At 37.4% G+C, this 21,388-nt stretch overlaps 1 protein-coding gene across 6 annotated transcripts in view; it reads left to right on the forward strand.

Annotated features, from left to right (window-relative positions):
- ST7 (suppression of tumorigenicity 7) overlaps positions 1 to 21,388 on the forward strand; it is a 260,658-nt gene that overhangs the window by 64,053 nt on the left and 175,217 nt on the right. The gene's annotated exons all lie outside the window — the stretch shown is intronic.

Genomic DNA, 21,388 nt, shown 5'->3' on the forward strand with positions numbered 1-21,388 from the left:
TGCTGGTTGCTTTTGGTCTCCATAGCTACCAAATTACTGTACAGGTAGAATACCATTCAGAAGACAGAACATCATCATGTAGGTTTTGGGCATTTTTTGACTTTACTGAGTATTAAATTTTGTTTCCTGCTTATCCCTAGAAGACCATAGATAGATTTGTACTGTCAGTGGTTGTAAAGTGTTGAGAATGGACTGCTTTCTTTAGATAAGGAGATTCCTTAAATCTGTACTCAGAGTTAAGACAATTGTATTTTCTTTGTGTTTTGAGGCATAGCTTTTCTAGACCTATAATGTCCATCTTTTGGAGGCTATTTTATAGGCTGAGACTATCTGTATTTGGAATATTCTGAAAAATAGTCACATTAAAAGTTCTAATTAGTTCAGAAGGGATCTTCCAAACCACCTAGGATATTCTTACTAAACTTTTACAATAAATACTTGTTTAGCCATCTACTCGATGTACAGTGCTGTGCTAGATCCTGGAAAGGTCTGGTTTTTTTTTCTAACATATTCTGATTTCATGATTCTTATCCTTGATTTCTGGTTGCAGTACCTTACTTGTATTGGATGCTTTTACTTTTTAAATTGAGGTATAGTTTACATACAATAAAATGCGTAAGTCAAAGTGTGTAGCTCATTGAATTTTTGCCTATGTTTACACCTATGGAACCACTACCCAGTTTGAGATACAGAACATTTCTATTACTCCAGAAAGTTTCCTTGTGATGACCCTTCCCAGTCAATTTTACTTCTCCTCCTCACCAAAAGGTAATCACTATTCTGAATTCTTTTGACATAGTCACTTGTACATGGCTCTTTAAAACTTTCTTTCTCTCCTCCTTGCTCTTTGCTTATAAGAGAAGGAAATGTCAGTAGAAATGTCCACGTCTTCATTTTCAAGTACTGGATTGATTAAGTTGACTTTTTGTTTCAGACCTTTGAGGTCAGGAATTTGAGGTAACCTGGGTATCACATTATAACATGTTTTGTCTCACTGAAAATAGTATTGCTTAATTTAAATGCCAAAAAAGCACCCGCCTCTTCCATACACACACACACACACACACACACACACACACACACACACACACACACATACACAAAAGAGCCTTAAAAATGACAAAAAATTTACCTGGAAGCGTAGACCCTTGTTTATCAAAGTTAAAACTTACATAGTTATGGGAACAAAATTAATAACTGCTTTGTCTGACCTCGTTTCAGTGAATACCTTCTTTTTCAAAAAATTTTATTTATTTATTTATTTATTTATTTAGGCTGTGTTGGGTCTTTGTTGCTGCACGCGGGCTTTCTTTAGTTGCGGCGAGTGGGGTCTACTCTTCATTGCAGTGCACGGGTTTCTCACTGTGGTGGCTTCTCTTGTTGCAGAGCATGGGCTCGAGGCGTGCGGGCTGCAGTAGTTGTGGCACTTGGGCTCAGTAGTTGTGGCTCTTGGGCTCTAGAGCGCAGGCTCAGTAGTTGTGGCGCACGGGCTTAGTTGCTCCACGGCATGTGGGATCTTCCTGGACCAGGGCTTGAACCCGTGTCCCCTGCATTGGCAGGCGGATTCTTAACCACTGCGCCACCAGGGAAGGCCCAGTGAATATCTGCTTAATTCACTTTAGAATAACTCCAACAGTGCCAGTCACATTTTTTTCTCAGTGTATCTGAATCTCCCATAGTTGTGTAAATTGGGCACAATCTATTTTCAGCCCACTTTTAAATGGAAGTGTTCTATGTTATGTGTAGATTAATCATTAGTACAAAGCAGGAAGTATAGCTTCTGTAACTCTGTTACCATCTTGATATATTTCACCGAGCTTTTCCTTTACTGAAATTTCCCATGTCTAAAAATGGGAGAAGTAAGTCTGCTGTTTATCTGCTTTGAGGAAATGCAATTTTAGTCTGTGATCAAAATAATTTAGGTTTAAGAAGAAAGTACTAAAAATAAAGTTTTGTGAGGGGAGTGGTCTTTAAAATGCATATTTTAGGTACTTAATGATAGTTCATATTTTAAAATTGATAAATTGAATTCTATAAAAATTAAAAATTTTTCATTTCCTCTTAAAATTTTATAAATGGAGAAAAATTTCATCTTTTCTTTTTGTGGAGTAAGGAACACTGGTTTTGTACTGCATCCTTCCTGATAAAGCCAGTTATTCTCCAAAGAGTAAATACTTCAAGTACTTGGGAGTTTATTCAATTAGCGTTTATCTTGCTCGGTCCTCCTCCTGTTTCCCCTCCTATGTTTAACTTTTTCAGGCCTCAAGGGTACCATTTAAGATGTGCTGTGGTGGGAATTGTGCCCTGGTCTAACAAATTAATGTGTCTTCCAAAGCACCTACCAGTGAAGAGAGCAACATCTTACCTTTTCAGAAAGTGTGCCCTTGGGGCAAATAGTGTCATTTAATCCCTCCTCTCAACATTTTGTTATAGTCGTGATATATTAGAAAGAACATCTAGTGTTATCTCGAAAGGGAAAAAGAAATCACCGAAGTCCGAACAGAGCAGTAGTATTTTGTGAGCTTAGTGGTGATGGGGAAATGGTGGACCTGTGTGTCAGAGTGTCAGTTCTCTTTAGCTCTGGTGTGGCTGGCCCACAAGTCTTCCCTGCCATTCTCTGCATGCCCACATCACCTTCAGTAGGCAGCTAGATGCTGGAAAGGATTTGGGGCATGGGTGATGCCCCATGCAGTTTTCTTTGATGGGCACCAAAAGTGCAGCTGTTGCTTTCTTTTTTTTAAAAATAAATTTATTTATTTGGCTCTGTTGGGTCTTCGTTGCTGCACGCGGACTTTAGTTGCAGTGAGCGGGGGCTACTCTTCGTTGTGGTGCCCGGGCTTCTTATTGCAGTGGCTTCTCTTGTTGCAGAGCACGGGCTCTAGGCACGTGGGCTTCAGCAGTTGTGGCACGCGGGCTCAGTAGTTGTGGTGCACGGGCTTAGTTGCTCTGTGGCATGTGGGATCTTCCCAGACTAGGGCTGGAACCTGTGTCCCCTGCTTTGGCAGGCAGATTCTTTTTTTTTTTTTTTAAAGAGTCTGTGCTATCTTTTTTTTTTTTTTTTTTGCTGCGTTGGGTCTTCGTTGCTGTGCGCGAGCTTTCTCTAGCTGCGGGCAAGCGGGGGCTACTCTTCGTTGCGGTGCGCGGGCTTCTCATTGCAGTGGCTTCTCGTTGCGGAGCACAGGTTCTAGGCGCGTGGGCTTCATTAGTTGCAGCACGCGGGCTCAGTAGTTGTGGCTCACAGGCTCTAGAGCACAGGCTCAGTAGTTGTGGCTCACGGGCTTAGTTGCTCCGCGACATGTGGGATCTTCCCGGACCAGGGCTCGAACCCGTGTCCTCTGCGTTGGCAGGCGGATTTTTACTGTGCCACCAGGGACGCTCCGGCAGGCAGATTCCTAACCACTGTGCTACCAGGGACGTCCCAACAGCTGTTGCTTTTTATTTTCATTACTGATGAATGCATTAATTTGGAACTGACAGCTTCTCAGTTTTAATAGTGAGTATGGTACCATGTTTCTAAGAACAATGTAATTATCTCAAATTTTGAGCCATTATGTGGGAGATAGTAAAATGAATATACCCTAGCAATATTAGGTCACCAAGAAACTGTATAATTAAATGGGCATCTCTTTGATAGAGAAATAAATGAGTCACACTCCCTTTGTATGTGCATTTCAGGGCCATTCTTGACAACCAATCATACGTGAGATTAAACTTAGGTCTATTGTTTTGGTGTAATTTTTGTGAGTTGGTTGAGATGTTAACAGCAACTGTGGTCATTCAAAAATGGCTATTCACAACTGGAGTATTTTGCAATATAAACCCTAGTTCTTGTTAAATAATTGTATGAGACTGCTGTTTTTGCTGTCAAATGTATGTTTGACATTTTAGTACTATATCTCCCCCGCTTTATTAGTTTTTGTCATATGAAACTAGGTAATTTAGAAACAGCCATTTTCCTTTCCTACGTCTTTAATCTGGCTGTTAGTATTTAGCTGTATTGAATTTTAGATGCTTTCATCTTACTTAAAATACAAATACTTAAATATACACCCAAAAACTTACCTCTAATTCTGCACTCAGAACATTGAATGAAAGAAAAAATATTATTGCATGACTTTAGATAAATAGAAACCACAGACTGCTAAAGTCACAAATAAGGAAAAATAATTATAGATCACTGGGATTTACACTGGGACATGGTCATACAGGAGGCTGGGAAGTTAAAGCTCATATAACACTTTTGACTTATCTTACTATATTATTGTCTTTTCTTTCCTTCTGACAATGTGAGTTCTAATGTGAAATTTCCTTTTGGGTTTCTTGCCTGTTAACAGTTGACATCATAATTTTTAGTATCAAGGGAATATTTTAAACTAAATAAAGATAGGACTTTTTTTTCCTTCTGGGTATTTATATACTAATTCTACTAGTGCAGAAATGGGATAAAAATACCCAGTGGTTATTTTAAAATTCTCAGATTATTTATTTTCACTTGAGTATTGGTTTCCCTAATTGTTAGTTTGGTTTGTTCAGCAGAAATTACATATGAGTTTTCAGTGATCTGTTGTTTTCATTGTCACAATGGACCAGATTTACATCCTGTATAAACCGTGCGGAGTCTATGGGGAAAAATTACCATATATGGAAACTTTCCTTATAGAATCCCCATGGAGTTAGTTACACAGGACGTGAATAGAATTGTTATGGATTCTGAGTTGCAAAAGTCACTGATAATGTGTATTTTGAACATTAATCGTAGTCATCACATTAAATTATGTTCAAATACTGTTAAATTTTCAGTACAAGACCATATGGGACACAAGAATATGAATTGTATGGTCATTTTTAAATTGTTTTTCGAAGCGTATTTATATCCCACCATTTTTTTCCTAATAAGTGTAAAACATTCATTAACAGCACATTTGCTGTGCTGGAGTAGTAAATTGTAATATTTTCTCTATAGAGATTTTGCTTTTATTAATAATGGATTCAGTTAACTGTGAACTGAAGGACCAAGATATAGTTTAATACATGTTGTAGAAATGGCAGCAACCACGTGCCAGATACAGTGACTAAGTGCAGAGACTCTGGTGCTTGATTGCCTGGATGCAAATCACGGCTTTACCACGTTCTACCAGGGTTTGGCTGTCTACCATCTAAGCTCTTGGGGCCCAAAATGTGGCTTATCCGATGACCTCTTGATGTTAGGGAAATCTGCCTTTTTGGGCCAGGACATCTGCACCAGGGTAAGGCTTATCAAGGGTCACTGTGGAGATTAGACTCTGGCAGTGGGAAAGACTGGCTGAAGAAAGGGAAATCTCACTTCCTAAGACTGGGGGGAAGTTCCATCACGGGGATGTTTGAAGGGACCCAGTAGGAGATCTGAAGGGAGGAGACTGCATGAAACTGATGAAATAGGTCAGGGTTGGCAAATGCCCAGCATATTTCTCACTACTGGTCATCCCCGTGGCAGACATCACTAACTGGTCACAGCACTTTTGTAGAATTGCCTTAAGCCATAAAGGGTTGAAATGTTTTCCTCTTAAAACACTTATCTGTGCAAGTGTTTTCCACATTAGTGTGAACAATAGTCACATGAATAAATATTTAAATAAACCTGAAAACACTTATTGAATTAAGAAAAAAAATTAGGAATCTTAAGTGTTCCAGTAATATCCCTTTTTATATAAAATAAACATACCATTCTCTGTTACATTGTGATTCTCAGTAATATCAAAATAATTCAGAGCTGCTACTCTCGTTTTTTTTTTTTTTGAATTTTTTTTTTCTTTATTTTTTTGGCCGTGTCGGGTCTTAGTTGTGGCATGCGGGATCTTTCATTGCATCGCGCAGGCTTCTCTCTAGTTGTGGTGCTCGGGCTACTCTCTCTAGTTGTGGCGTACGGGTTTTCTCTCCCTAGTTGTGTCAGGCGGGCTTAGTTGCTCCGTGGCATGTGGGATCTTAGTTCCCCGACCAGGGATTGAACCGGCGTCCCCTGCATTGAAAGACGGATTCTTTACCATTGGACCACCAGGGAAGTCCCCGCTACTCTCTTTTGAATGAAATTTACACCAATTGAAGACATATCCCCAGAGTGTAGCAGCATACCTAACATATACACTAAGCACTCATTCTTTGAAATTTGAATCTGCTGTGGCTTAAGGTAATATTGAAAATATGATGTATGGGCTTTATAGGGGATTGATACTCAGTTTAATTAAATTTTCCGGGCTAAGGAGTTTATCACACATAACTGGCACATATCAGAAATATGTCAGTGGACAACTCTTACCTGTCACCCTTCAGGCAGGAGTAGGTGACAATATGGACTTTTATTATTAAGCCCAAATTTGTTAGAGGTAAACTGCCATTTACTGATACTTTGCTATGTACTGTTAACTTGACTACATCTCATCTAAGTTCACTTATCACTTTTTAAAGATATTTAAGTAAAAATAACGAGGAATTATAATCATCAGTTCATTTACAGCATGAAAACCGAGAATTGTTTCTTTGCCCATCCTGATGTAATTTTAGGAATGAGAAAAATTATGTTCCATTTTTTTGTGAGAATTTCAGACTAAGACTCAGGCTTATTGGCATGCTTTGGGGAACAGTGAGTCTGCTTGGGATGCATACAGATTAGGAAACTGCAGTGACTCCATTAGAGTATTGTTTACTACTTCCTTTATCCACGGCTACTTCTAGAACACCTAGGCTTAGCGGGAGGCTTTGGTAGGGTTTGGCCTGGTGATACGCATGGATAGTCCACGCATGGGCTTGACTCAGAAGTCTGGAATTTCTTACCTGAAACTTTCCTAGATTTGTTTTAGTATAATGGTGTTTCAGTTGTCTATTGCTATATAACAAACTACCCCAAAATATAGTAACTTAAAATAAGCATTTATTATTATATTTCACAGTTCTGCAGATTGACTGATTGACTGGAGCCACTGGTGGTTCTTATGTAGAGTCTCTAATGTGGTTGCAGTCAGATGTCTCCTGGGCTGCAGTCATCTAAAGGCTCATCTGAGCTGGAGGGCCAGGATAGCTCTCCCACATGGATATCAGTTGAGGCTGGCTGTTGACTTGAGGCTCAGCTGAGGTTGTAGGCAGGAATGCCTATTCTTGGTTTCTCTGTGAGATTCAAGCTTCTCACATCATGGTGCTAGGTTCTCAGAGGAAGCATCCTGTGACATAGCATCCAAGAGACCTAGGAGGAAGCTGCAAGGTTTCTTATGACCTGGTCTTGGAAGTCTTAGAAGTCACTTCCACCATATTATATTGGCCAAGCAAGTCACTAAGATGAGCCCAGATTCAAAGGGAAGGGAATTGGACTCCTCTTGGTGAGGGAGTGGCAAGAGTGTATTGTAGAAGAGCAAGTAGAATGGAAAATATCTTAGTGGCCATCTTTGGAAAATACACTTTGTCACAAGTAGTTTCCAAACTCTACTCCATGAAGTTGGTGCTTCAGAGATGTGTAAATCAGGGGTCTGCAAACTTTTTCTGTAAAGAGCCAGATAGTGAATATTTTAAACTTGTGGCCCATTCAGTCTCTTTTGTAGCTACTCAACTCTGCCATTGTAGCACAAAAGAAGCCATAGACAAATGAGTGTGGCTGTGTTCCAATAAACCTTTATTTATGGATGTGGAAATTTGAATTTTATATAATTTTCACATGTCAAAAAATATTCTTCTTCTTTCGTTGTTGTTTTTTTTTTCAACTCTTTTAAAATGCAAAAAAACATTCTTAGATCAAGGGCCATACAAAACCAGGTGGTAGGCAGGCTTTAGCCCATGCACCTTAGTTTGCTGACCCCTGCTCTTAATATTTGATTTGAATTTCATTTTTAATTGCTAAAAAACCTAAAAGAACAACAGATACATTCACATATTAAAAATAACTAATTTTGATATGTGGGGAACTACTGATAGATGAACTTAGGTTCTCATTGGTTGACTTTATTATTAAATATTATAAATTTGAACTTACAAATGTATGTCAGTTTTACATATTGGGCTCTGGCATAATATTCTGTTTGAAAAAAGGTTGTGTTAAAAATCACTGAAAAAAATAGAACAAAGAAACAAAATCAGAGGACATTTGAAGGCTTAATTTCTAGTCTGTTCTCAGGATAACACTCGGTAAGACAGACTATGGAGAACTTCTGTTTGATTCAATTTCACAAACATTTATGGGATGCAGAGGAATAGCATGTGATAAGAGATAAGAGGGCAAAAAGCTTTCAAAAAATTTAAAGTTCAACTGGATATGGGGGGTGAGGAAGTGAGAGGAGAACAGAGAAGGTTATGATATTAAAACGATATGTTTCTCTTTCAGTTAAGGCAGTGTAAATGAGATTATTTTTGACACAGGTACCCATGAATCAAAGAAAAAATTGGATGTCATTGGAATTGGCATTATATAATGGGCAGAATATGACAAGGGAAACCAACTTTTTCTTTAAATTTTATTGGAGAGCAATATACATATGATAAAATTATCCATTTTTAAAAGTATATCCATTTAAAATGTACAGTTTGATGAATTTTGGCAAATGTGTACCTATGTGTAACCATCATTATCAGTACAATCAAGATATAGAACATATCCGTCACCCCACAAAATTACCTTGTGCCACTTTGCAGTGTATCTCCATGTTTCTAGAATTTCATATAAATGGGATCATACAATGTATACTTGTTTCATTCAGCATAATGTTTTCAGTCATGTTGTGGCTAGTGGTAGTTCATTTCTTTTTATTACTGAGTAGTAGAAAAAATACATAGCTGGCTCAGCCATTTGCCTGTTGATACTGAGTTGTTTCCTGTTTTTGGTTCTTATGAACAAAGCTGATGTAATTACTCATGTTTAATTCTCTGTGTGGACATATGTTTTCATTTTTCTTGGGTAAGGACCTAGAAATGCAATTATTGAGAAATTGCCAAGCTGTTTTCCGAAATGGTTATACTTTTTTGCATTCCCATCAGCAATGTGTGGGAGTTCAGTTGCTTTATATCTTGTCAACACTTGATATTGTCAGTCTCTTTAATTTTAGCTAGTCTAATGAGTGTGTAGTGGTATATTGTGATTTTAACTTACACTTCCCTCATCAGTAAAGACATTGAACATCTTTTCACGTGCTTATTGACCATTGGTATATCTTCACTGATGAAGTGTCTGTTCAAATACTTTGACTTATAATTGAATTTTAAGAGTTCTTCATATATTTTGATACGATCTTTTTAAAGACATATGTCTTGATAATATTTTCTTATAGACTGTAGCTTTTTGTTTTCTTGATGATGTTAAGTTTTTAATTTTCATAAAATACAGTTTTTCAGTGTCTTGTGTCCTATATAAATTTTTTTCCTAATCTAAGGTCGTAAAGGTTTTTCTCCCAAACGTTTTATATGTTTTGCTTCTATGTGTACTATGATCCATTTTCAGTAAATTTTTGTGTATAGTGTGAGGTAATGATGGACATTTATTTTTTTTCCACCAAAATTCAGTTGTTCCAGCACCATTTCTTCAAAAGACAATCCTTTCCCCATTGAATTGGCAACTTTATCAAAAATCAATTGTCTCTCTATTTTACTCCAGAGATCTCTGTGTTTATCCTTAGGCCATGGTATTATAGTCTTGATTGCTACAGATTTATGATTCCTTTTGAAATCAAGTAGTGTAAGCACTCCAGTTCTGTTCTTTTTCAAAATTGTTTTGGCTATACTTGATTCTTTCATACCCATAGAAATTTTAAAATTTGCTTGTCAATTTCTACAAAAAGTCCTACTGGTATTTTGATTGAGAGTGTTTAATCTATAAAGCAATTTGGGGGGAGTTGATGGTTTAACAATTTTGAGTCTTCCAGTTCATGAATATGGTATATCTGTCCTTTCGTTTAAGTCTTCTTTAGTTTCTCCCAGCAATGGTAAAATGAGTTATGAAATTAAAAGAATAGTTGGGGTTTCTTTTTTTCACTGCTAAAAGAATACTTATCTGGAGTAGAGTAACTTACCTCACTCACTGAATATTTGTTTCTAGGGAAAGTATAGTAAAATGTAAAAGTTGGTGGTATTAGTAAAATCTCATTAATTCAAATTTGGAGGACTTGCTTGAACTTGTGAAAAGTCTTAAATAGCCTGAAAAATGAGACTTTACTAAACAAATGTTGTCATGTAGAAGTCTTTGGGGGGAGATATTTTAGCAAATAGATAAGCAGAGTTTGTATGTTTATGTAAAATGCTATTTTTACAGCTATTTTAAAACATTTGCTCTCTCAACATGATAAACTACTTCTTTCTTCCTCTTGTTTGTTATCTTAGGAAATCACTTTCTTATATTTTAGAAGTAAATTTACTCCAGTTTTTGCCTAAATATTCACATTTCTTTAATTAGAAGGATCTGAACTTACAAATTTTTATATTTAGAAACAGGATCCCTCTTCTTATGAAACTGGTCCTATAGTCCTACTGGGTTACCAGCCTTTTTAAGAGTTTATTAAATCTATTGATCCTTATGATTTCAAGAGATTTGAAGCCAACCTCTCTCTAAAAATACATTCAGGATGGCGTTTGTCACCTTTAAAAATTAAATTGAATTTGAATTGACTTTATTTTTTTAAGAATGTTTTCTAATTATTTGACACTAGTTGTGATAATTTCCAAAGTCTTCAAACTTCATGAAGCCAGATTTGATAGAGATTGAATTGACCTGACATAGCATATTATGTATATGCATTATAAATATGAATCAGTAAACATTTATCTAATGCCTAAAGCAACTAACATCAAATCCCCCCACCCTTGTTTTAAGCAGCTTATAAAACAGCAGTTCTGTAATAACCCCCAGTTAACTAATGTAGTCTTTTGAAAACTATGGGGATGAATATACTTAATAGATTATGAGTTCATCTGTACTGACTTTCTCACCCTTTTTCTGAGTTGGTTCCAGGTAGCCCTACTATATTAGTTATTTTTGGTGTAAGTATATAGCACAATGCTTCAGAACCTGGGAGTTGAGACAGACAGACAAGGGGGCCTACTTTTACTCTGTAGCTGTGAGCATCTTATCTCAGCCTTAGTTTGTTTATCTGTAAAATGGGTATAATAGGTAACCTCATGAGAGTCTTATAATTCTTAAGTGAAATAGGTAGGTAGGGGGACAAGCCCTTAATGGCACATAAGCAATCAATAGTTTAATTATTTTTAAAGTTTTCCATACCAGAAATACTACATAGTATGTGGATATTGGTTATGAGATGGAGTATAATTGAGGGTAGAAATGGCAGCATCAGATGTATACAAGTTGAAAAGAATGAGAAAAAATAATTTTAAATGAAAAAGTTATTATTTGGTCCTTGCCATCTGGCAGCCTACATTCTCAGGGGACAGGATGAATGAAATATATATAAAATTCATGCATGTATACTTTATTTTAATATTGATTTGTAGAAACGTTTTCACACATATATAGTTACCTAAGATAAGTGTTCTTGCTTCTGTTTATATCCACAGTCTCCTCGCTTCTGGTATCATTCTCATGGGTTTCTGTAATAGTCACCTTAACTTGTCTTCTTAGCTCCCCTTCCACCATGCCTAGGTGATTTTTTTGCCTCTTTAAAAAAATTGAGATATAATTAACATACTATAAAATGCACAGATATTGTCTTCTATTCTATTAGTTTTGACAATTTTACATGCACCTATAAGCACCACCCAAGTAAGATATAGAGCATTTCTCATCACTTCAGAAAGTTCTCTTGTGCCTTCTCCAAATGGTTTCCCTCATCACTAGGCAGTCATTTTCTGATTTTTATGATTTAAGATTAGTTTTGCCTTGGAGTTAATGTATGTGGAATTACACAATTTGTATTCTTTTATGTCAGCTAGCTTGCTGATCATGTTTTCCAATGGCCAACACCTGTTCAAAAACTCGATGACTCTGCTTTTTGAACTAAATATAAACTTTTTGCCCAGGTGTTCAAAGCTAGCCACCATACGGTTGCCACTTTCCTCTCCTGGCTTAACTCCCACTACTCCTCTGTATTTATTATTTGCTTTTTCCTGAGTGCCTTTTCTCATGCAAAGCCTTCTATTTGGATCTTACCTCTATTTCCAGCTATTCAAATCTTAACCATTCTCTAACTCTTTGAAGTTCATCTCAGGTACCAGTTACTCTGTGAATTTTCCTGGTTCTCCTAATGTGATGGTTCTCAAGCACTTTTTTTTTTTTTTTTTTTTTGAATCATCATCCCATGGTCATCATCATAGAAACTTCTTTTGCACACAGAACAATTATTCTCAACTTTTCCAACATCATCCTTCTCCTGTCCCCTGTCCCTCTAATCACTGCTCCCTACCAAAACTCATCCCACATTTTTGAATACCCTGTTGCACTTTTTAATGAAGGGTGCATGGTTCCTGGTTTACATGCTCTGGAATCTGACTTTTGAGGCTGAAATTCTCATTCTGCCCACTGTATGACCTTGGGTAGATTAACTACTCTGCACCTCAGTTTCTTCCTCTGTAAAATGGGGATATGTATCGCATACTATATCATGGGCTGTTGTGAGTTTTTAAATGCAATTAAATGATTATTACTTAGTAAAGACTCAATAAATGTTACCTATTATTATTAGGTATTATCATATTGGAGTCTTTTATGTTATTGCTTTATACTTCCAATTGCATTGCATTTTCCCTGTGACTTGGGTGTATTCATCTTAGTGGCTATCAAACTAAACAATAATAGTAATTTGTCCATTTAATAGTTTTCTGTATGAAAGCTATGATGTGTTGGGAGATTTATTTAAAGACAGAATATTAGTGGTTCTGGGTTTTGTGCTTAATTCACTTAACACCTGTATTTATTTAATCTCATGTTTCAGAGTGTCTTGCTTATTAAAGTAAACACAATAATGTCGGTATCCTTCTCTTTATTAAGGAAAATGTGAATGGAATTCATACCTTTGTAGTGGTACCATATTTTATCTTATCTCAAGCTTGATATTTAACGAGAATCTTTTAAATACAAATAATCATTCCCTAATTTTTCTGATTTATATGTTTGTAGTTTTGTTTGTTAGATTTTCTTAAAGTCATGCATATCTATAGTTCTTTTTTTTTTTTAAAGCTTCATGATACTTTGATATAGATGCTGCAGCATGCTTTGCATTGATTAACCTCCATTTAAATGGATTAGTGACATTTGATAAACTTTTTTCTTTTCTTTTTTTTTTTTTTGGTCTGCATTGGGTCTTCGTTGCTGCACGCAGGCTTTCTCTAGTTGCAGCGAGCGGGGACTACTTCTTGTTGCGGTGTGTGGGCTTCTCATTGCGGTGGCTTCTCTTGTTACAGAACACGGGCTATAGGCGCACGGGCTTCAGTAGTTGTGGCATGTGGGCTCAGTAGTTGTGGCTCGCAGGCTCTAGAGTGCAGGCTCAGTAGTTGTGGCGCACGGGCTTAGTTGCTCCGCGGCATGTAGGATCTTCCTGGACCAGGGCTCGAACCCGTGTCCCCTACATTGGCAGGCGGATTCTTAACCACTGCGCCACCAAGGAAGTCCCTTGGTAAACTTCTTGATGCTTAATTGGAATGCACAGAATTATCACTATTTAAGGAAGAATAGTAGGGAAATAAAAGACCTATGAGTTTACTTTTGGGTTTATTTCTTTTAGGTTTTATACTAGCATGTATCAGAGATGTTTTTGTTTGTGTAAGGGGGAACAGATAGCAGCATTACTACTCTCTGCAGTATTTGTGCATATCATGGAAGACTTTTACTGTGGTGTTGCAACATGCCTTGCTTCCCTTCAGGCTTTCACTAAGCAAATACAATCTGTGCATACATTTGATTTCATGCAGAGGATTGGAGAGTTGGGTTTTTTAGATATAAAATACCCAGGTCCCTGAGTCTTTGGGTCTTCATCGGCTGGGTATTCATCAGCTGCACACCTGACTATCATCCATTTGTTTTTAGTATTCAATTGACCTTTTCCAGGCTCTCTTGTTGAGGAAGTTGGAGTCTGCATAACACCAGCTGTGTGTGGTGTCAGAATGGAACAATAATTCAGGGATACAGAGTATGCCTCGCCTTTGTTTCCTGAAATTGTGCATTGATTCCTTTTGTCAGTAGAATATTTCAAATGAATGAAAGCAACATTTTCTATTTTTAGTTATTGGGGGAGGGGTATTTGCTTTAAAAAGCAAATAATTTGTCTGAAAATTCAAATTTTATTCAGTACATCTAATTTGCTTAAAGTAAAACACACATATATAGGAGAAATTTTAACTGTCTTCAATGTCATGGTTGTCAGACCCTTTCTCTTCACAGCCTTGATTATTTAAAGTTATTTTTTAGGCTTTTTCATTTTTAATAAAGGAACTATCTCCATTCTAACTACTTCTGCCAGCACGAGAACAGTTTTTTTTCATGAATATTTTCAGGAATTTTTCTATCTGACATTTTAAAGTAGATTAAAGTGGATTATGTTTATAGAGTTAATATTTCCTTTCCTTTGGCATTGAATGTACTATAATTTGTAGCTTCCAAATATTAGGGTTAGTCTAGTTTTTTCTTCTTCCCCTGAGTACATTCTTTGTAGAATAGATAATCCTCAAAGAATTTGTTAGTTCAGGATCTAATATGAATCAATAAATATTTTCTGCTAACTATTATGGACAACCAGATGATTGGGAATTCTTGAGAAGCATACAAAGAAATATATAGCTTTATGTGTACTTTATAAATCATTCTGGAGATTTCTTAGGATATTGGCATTAAAAGCCTGAGGTACTGATTTTCCTTTTTCTGACCTGGACTGCATTTGTGGAGGACCCACGCTGACAAGTAAAATAGTTCCTTGCTGTTTAATAAATCTTTCTGGGAGTTGTTTATTATGGTTTGGGAAGCTCATTCCATGCATTAAGACTTGACTTTCCTGTGTTTTCTTAGAACTCCTCGCTCCTGAAATACTAAAATTTCTGCTTTGCCTTCCGTGCAGCTGAGCCACGTCCCTATTAGTGACCCATCCTCTTTGGCAATCAACTCACGTTATCAATGATTGGATGTCAGGCCAAATGATGCAGCATGTTTTATTTTATCATTTCTGTTGTGTAGGACCCCCGAAAACATCATGTCTGGAATAAGGGACAATATGACATGTAGAGTGAATCAGTAGAACTGGATAGGAAATTCCTCAGTATTTTACTCATTGAGCTGACTGGACTTCTATTTAATTTTTTGCTTTTGAAAATTAGTAGTAGAAATAAGGCTAAGTAACAGCTGTGCTAGACTTTATACTCTTAGTTTCCTTCCCAGTCACTATGAAAATGAGGCATGATCATTTAAGCTGCCTTTTCAGAGAACCCATTTTGTATTTTGAAAAAATAGTTGCATAATAATAAAATGCCCCACATGGGGTGGAAAAACCACAACTGCTCGAATCTCCCAATCCAATCTTCAGTTTAAAATCCTGTCCTAGGGGTGGAAGTAGGTGTGGTAACAATGTCAGACTTTTTTTTTTTCCATGCCATTTTTCAGCAGTTCAGCCTAAAGGTCCATTATACTCTTACAAAATTCAGGAGGTCACTTCATAATAACCAAATTTAAAAGCTGTTGGTTGGAGCCAGCATTCTGTCTCTAGGATCGCTGGCAATATAAGTAGAGAGAGCAGCTCTGCCCTGAACAGCTGCCATGGAAGCCACATGGGCAGCCAGAGCAATTGCCTGTGCCATGTTTGGTGAGGCAGCCTTTCCCTTAAACATTGGTATTTTATGCTGGTGATTAGAAGAATTTGGCATTTGGGAGCAAGGTCCTGTGACCTTGTATCTTTTATGAAAATGCACAGCATTGAAGTTTTACGTTATGCCCTTAATATACAGTCCTACCACAAAAGCTTCCTGAGGAGCGCCAGTTTCAGGCTGAAGAGGAAAAGATTTTATGATGCTGTTTAAACTGAGCAAGGCTCTCAAATGTAGTGGATTAGAATGAGGTGGAAAACAGACAAGCCTGTGGTAAGACGGGTCCAAAAAGGTTGATCCTAGCCTCTGACCATCACCTCTTGCATTGACTGGACCCAAGTTACCAATAGAAAGTTTCTTTTGGTCAAGATAATTGAAGTGCTTTGATCTTTTCAAATTCTCCTGTTGGAGATGGAGGGAATATTTTATTCAGTTGTCATGAAACTATTAAAATTATCTGTTACATGTTCAGCACACTGTGCTGCACTTGAAGTTTAAAAAAAAAATTTTTTTTTTATTGTTCTTATGTTCCCTGAGGGCTTTTACGACTAGCCTATGCTTCTGAAATGTCTAAGGGAGAGATCAAATGAGACTTCTTTTAATTAATTATATAGCAAATAGCATAATTGTGAATTTCATGAAATTATTTCTAGATAGAGTTGAATCTAATATCTGACATTATAGTTTAGCTAATCACTTCCCAACATTTAAACTGTCTAGCCAGTGGTAAATGGATGCTTTGAGAAATAATTTTCTGTAGTAGGCTTCTGGGGAATGTTAGTGTTAGTCTGTATAGGAACAAGAGTGACCCCAGACTGCATTGAAATAGTTGTTTCAGATACTTGTGCTCAGCATGTGCAGATGTTGAGGGTAGTTTGTTTTTTTGTTTTTTAAAAAATTTTATTTATTTATTTATTTCTGGCTGTGTTGGGTCTTCGTTTCTGTGCGAGGGCTTTCTCCAGTTGTGGCAAGTGGGGGCCACTCTTCATTGTGGTGCGCGGGCCTTTCACTATTGGCCTCTCTTGTTGTGGAGCACAGGCTCCAGACGCGCAGGCTCAGCAATTGTGGCTCACGGGCCTAGTCGCTCCGCGGCATGTGGGATCTTCCCAGACCAGGGCTCGAACCCGTGTCCCCTGCATTGGCAGGCAGACTCTCAACCACTGCGCCACCAGGGAAGCCCGAGGGTAGTTTTTAAAGTAAAAACTCTTAGTGCCTTTTGTTCTTTAAGGGGGATGATGGGGGAAGGAGGAAGCTAGACTTTTTATCACTACAGCCTTAAGTGAAAAATACCTTATGAGATGTTGGATGCTAAAAAGGTAGTCTAATGTGACAGCTTTTTAAAGGGATAGTTGTAGGTAGATATAATGTGATAACTGTTCTGTAACTTGCCTGGAGTCCTCTTCATTGCTAATGATCATTCCTAAGCCAGTTGGAAAAGAGTCCCAGTTTACTAAGGAGACCACAGTGAATGGCCAGAATTGGGCAGTTCCTACTGCTAAGAAGCTTTTGTTCGCTTCGGTTCCTGCAGTAACCAGTGCTGGTCAGTTTTAGTCCTCCTTATAATTGAGAGTTTCCTCCAGTGAGTATTGATTGATACCTAATGACATTTTTATTCCTCAAGGCTAGAGTGAGAGCTACTTTTAAAACATGAAACCACTTTAATCTTTTTAGTGGACATCTAAAATAACATATTGTTTCTTTAGCACACCAAAGTTCATTTTCATTGTAGACATCTTAAATAATACAAATCATGAGAAAAGGGAGAGAGAAGAAAAAGAAGACCCTGAGCTTTGGAGCCAGATGGACTTGGGATTGAATCCTGGTTCTGCCCTTTACTGGGCAAGTGATCTTTGGTCATCTTATAATCTTTCCATAGAGAACAACACCCAGCCCATGCTGAAAGGGTTAATGAGATAGTATATATAAATACCTTAAAACAGTGCTCCACATATAGTAAGTGTTGAATATGTACTTATACAAGTATAAATACGAATAAACATGTATTGAATACTTGTAGGTTGGTGTGCTGAGGGATTTACAACATAGATAGATCTATATAAAGGTGTGTATGTGTGTAAATTCTAGTGAACGTCTTCAGCTGTGTCTTTAAAGCAGAGTGCCCTGCTCAATAAGTGGGAGGTTTTATGATTATTCATAACATCCCAAATCCTCTCCCTTGGTGATAACTTCTCTTTATTTGTTTTAACATAAAATAGTCTTTGAGTGATATATGTATAAAAGGATATCACTTTCTATATACTACTTTGCAATCTACTTTTTTTTTTTTTAATTTTTATTTATTTATTTATTTATTTTTGGCTGTGTTGGGTCTTCGTTTCTGCGCGAGGGCTTTCTCTAGTTGCGGCAAGCGGGGGCCACTCTTCATCGCGGTGCGCGGGCCTCTCACTATCGCAGCCTCTCTTGTTGCGGAGCACAGGCTCCAGACGCGCAGGCTCAGTAATTGTGGCTCACGGGCCTAGTTGCTCCGCGGCTTGTGGGATCTTCCCAGACCAGGGCTCGAACCTGTGTCCCCTGCACTGGCAGGCAGATTCTCAACCACTGCGCCACCAGGGAAGCCCGCAATCTACTTTTTTTCATTTAACACTATTTTATAAATATTTTGCACAATGCCAAATTTAACAGCCATCGATTTTTTTTACATTTATTTATTTATTTAAAAAATTTTTATTGGAGTATGTAATGTTGTATTAGTTTCAGGTGTATAGCAAAGTGAATGTTATACATATACATATATCTACTCTTTGTTAGAGTCTAGCCATAGATTATTTTGCTGTAGGTTGAAACATTTTTAAACTAATCCTTTACTAATGTTAAGTTTTTCTTTGTTTTTGTTTTCATTTTATCTCCTATAAACATGTGTAGTAAACATTCTTGTGGTTAAATCTTTGCACATAGTGATGCTTTTTTCCTTAGGATAAATTCCTAGAAGGTAGAATTAAAGGACAAAAAGCATGCAAGAATTTAAAATACTTGGTTCCTATTACTAGATTACCCCGGGAATTTGTACTCCTTTGGTATATATTTTACAAATGTATTTGTGTAAACTCAGAAGTTACAAGGTTATGGAAGAATGCAATAATATCATTTACTTTCTCCCTTTTGTATAAGAAAAAGCTTTTAATTTTATTTTTTTTAATTTATAATTTTTGTGTAAAAGAAAGGTGGCTGCAGTGAACCCCTTCTCCCTATTCTGCACCTGTGCAGGTCCCAGCAGGGTGGCTGGGGCCCTCGGTTAGGCTGTGATCTTGGTGTGTCTGGTTTGAGCTCAGTTTGCTACAGTTGGCCCACCTCTTTATACTCATAGACCATACTGTCTATCCTAGCCAGTCATCCTGCAAAACTTGGACAGCAGTCCCAAGGGAAAGAATCTGCTGTGGGAGCTAGAGGAGCCCAAGAAGCTTCATTAGTAACATGCTTGCTCATGAAAAGAGTTCCTTTTAAGAAATTCAGATACTATCAGTTGGTAAGAATGTATTTATACTATGAACAATAAATGACACACTTAAATTGAGCAAGTTGCATCATAATAAGTCTCTAGGGAGTGGTCATTGGTAAACTTTATTTTAAAGATTGGAGTGTTAATCTGCCGATTCAGTTCATTTCTTTGCCAATGGATCCAGATGTACCTGTTTTTCACTATGGAGTATTGACAGGTGCCAGTTTTTTTTTTGGAAACCATCACTGGTAGGGAGAGTTCCTGATATATTTAGACTTCCATATTTGCATTTAATATAGCCTATGCAATAACATCATTGCCAAAACATCTATAATTAACTCTGAATTAATCTAGTGTCTTGAACAATATTTTTCTCGTTTTATTCTATAAAACCTAGTTCATGGAATTACACACACACACACACACACACACACACACACACCATCAAACCTTACTATTCACTGGTTTGGGTTTTATTTTTTTTCCTTCACTTCTTCCCTCCTCTCTCCACTATGTACTCCACCCCTTTTCTTTGGATTGAGTTAGAGTTGCCTTCAGTAGAAGATACTTCCTGAAAATTCAAGGATTTCTCTAGGGAAGTCTTTAAGGACTGTATCTGCTTTGTGGTGTGAAGCCTCTGAACATGAGCAGGAAAGCCTGGGTGATGTGTGTGCAAATGCATTAGCTACTTTCTATTTAAAGGGCTTAGAAATGTGTCATTCTGAAATACAGGATTGGATTTTTACTGCATATTCATTTTTTCTTCACTGAGGATAAATGTAATTTTGGTAGGTAAGCAAGCAGATTGGTTATGCGTTGCAAATTCTGCTGTTGCTGGAGCGTTCTGCTTTTCTCCTCCAGTGAAGCCTAGAGACGTTTATGTGCCAAGGAATCATGTTACAGTAACTAAATTAGCAAGAGCTATGAGACAGTGGTATGGATACTTTTAGAGAATTGATATTAGCAAAGGATGAAGGTCTGAAAAGCAGTTGCTACTTTAATTGCAATTTTAATTCATTAATCAAGAATTAATGCTTGATTAATGCTTGGTGCTAACTGGAATGTTTCCCTCTTTTCCATACATTTTCTCCTATGTTATTTCTCTTGCATTATTACTGTGTATCCATATATATTGTCTTTTAATAAGATCAGTTTTCTCACATATAAATTCGCCTTCTGTCTGCATACCTATGTTCCTCTTTTCCTAAAATAGCTGTATAGGTTATTTCAGCACAGCGTATTTTGCTTTAAAGAAAAATAAGAAAGTCCTTTTCCCTAAACTGCATGCGCATACTTGTGGTAAGCAGAATAATGACCTTCAAAGATGTCCACGTCCTAATCCCTGGAACCTGCATATATATAATATTAAATGGCAATGGAAAATTAAGGTATCAGTTGGAACTAAGGTTTTTAATGAGCTGACTATAAAATACAGAGGTTATCCTGAATTATCTAGGTGGTCCCAGTGTACTCACAAAAGGTCCTTTAATGTGGAAGGGGGAGGTAGAAGAAGAGGCCAGAGTAATGCGATGTGAGAAGAACTCAACCTGCTGTTGCTGGCTTCGAAGTTGGAGGAAGAGGGCCATGAGCCAAGGAATGTGGGTGGCCATATGTAACCTTCCAGAAATATTTTTGTGTAGTAAGTGCATGCATATATTTCTCATCCTTTTATTTATTTAATCTGTACTTTTATATTCCTTGAGTTATTGCTTTTTAGATCAGGTGTTGAAAAGATATTGTAGAGACTATCATTTAGATCGATTTTATATTTTTAATATAGTAGGTTTTTTTGTTTTTCATCAATAGAGCCCTTTAATTTTTATGTATTTATTTATTTATTTTTGGCTGTGTTGGGTCTTCGCTTCCGTGCGAGGGCTCTCTCCAGTTGTGGCAAGCGGGGGCCACTCTTCATCGCGGTGCGCGGGCCTCTCACTATCGTGGCCTCTCTTGTTGCGGAGCACAGGCTCCAGACGCGCAGGCTCAGTAGTTGTGGCTCACGGGCCCAGCTGCTCCGCGGCATGTGGGATCTTCCCAGACCAGGGCTCGAACCCGTGTCCCCTGCATTGGCAGGCAGATTCTCAACCACTGCGCCACCAGGGAAGCCCCGATTATATATTTTTAAAAAAAACAGCTTCCTAGTATTCCTTTATATGGTTGTACAACAGTTTATTTAAATAGTCCTCTATT

Source organism: Eschrichtius robustus, chromosome 8 (assembly GCF_028021215.1).
Source record: "Eschrichtius robustus isolate mEscRob2 chromosome 8, mEscRob2.pri, whole genome shotgun sequence".
NCBI lineage: Eukaryota > Metazoa > Chordata > Mammalia > Artiodactyla > Eschrichtiidae > Eschrichtius > Eschrichtius robustus.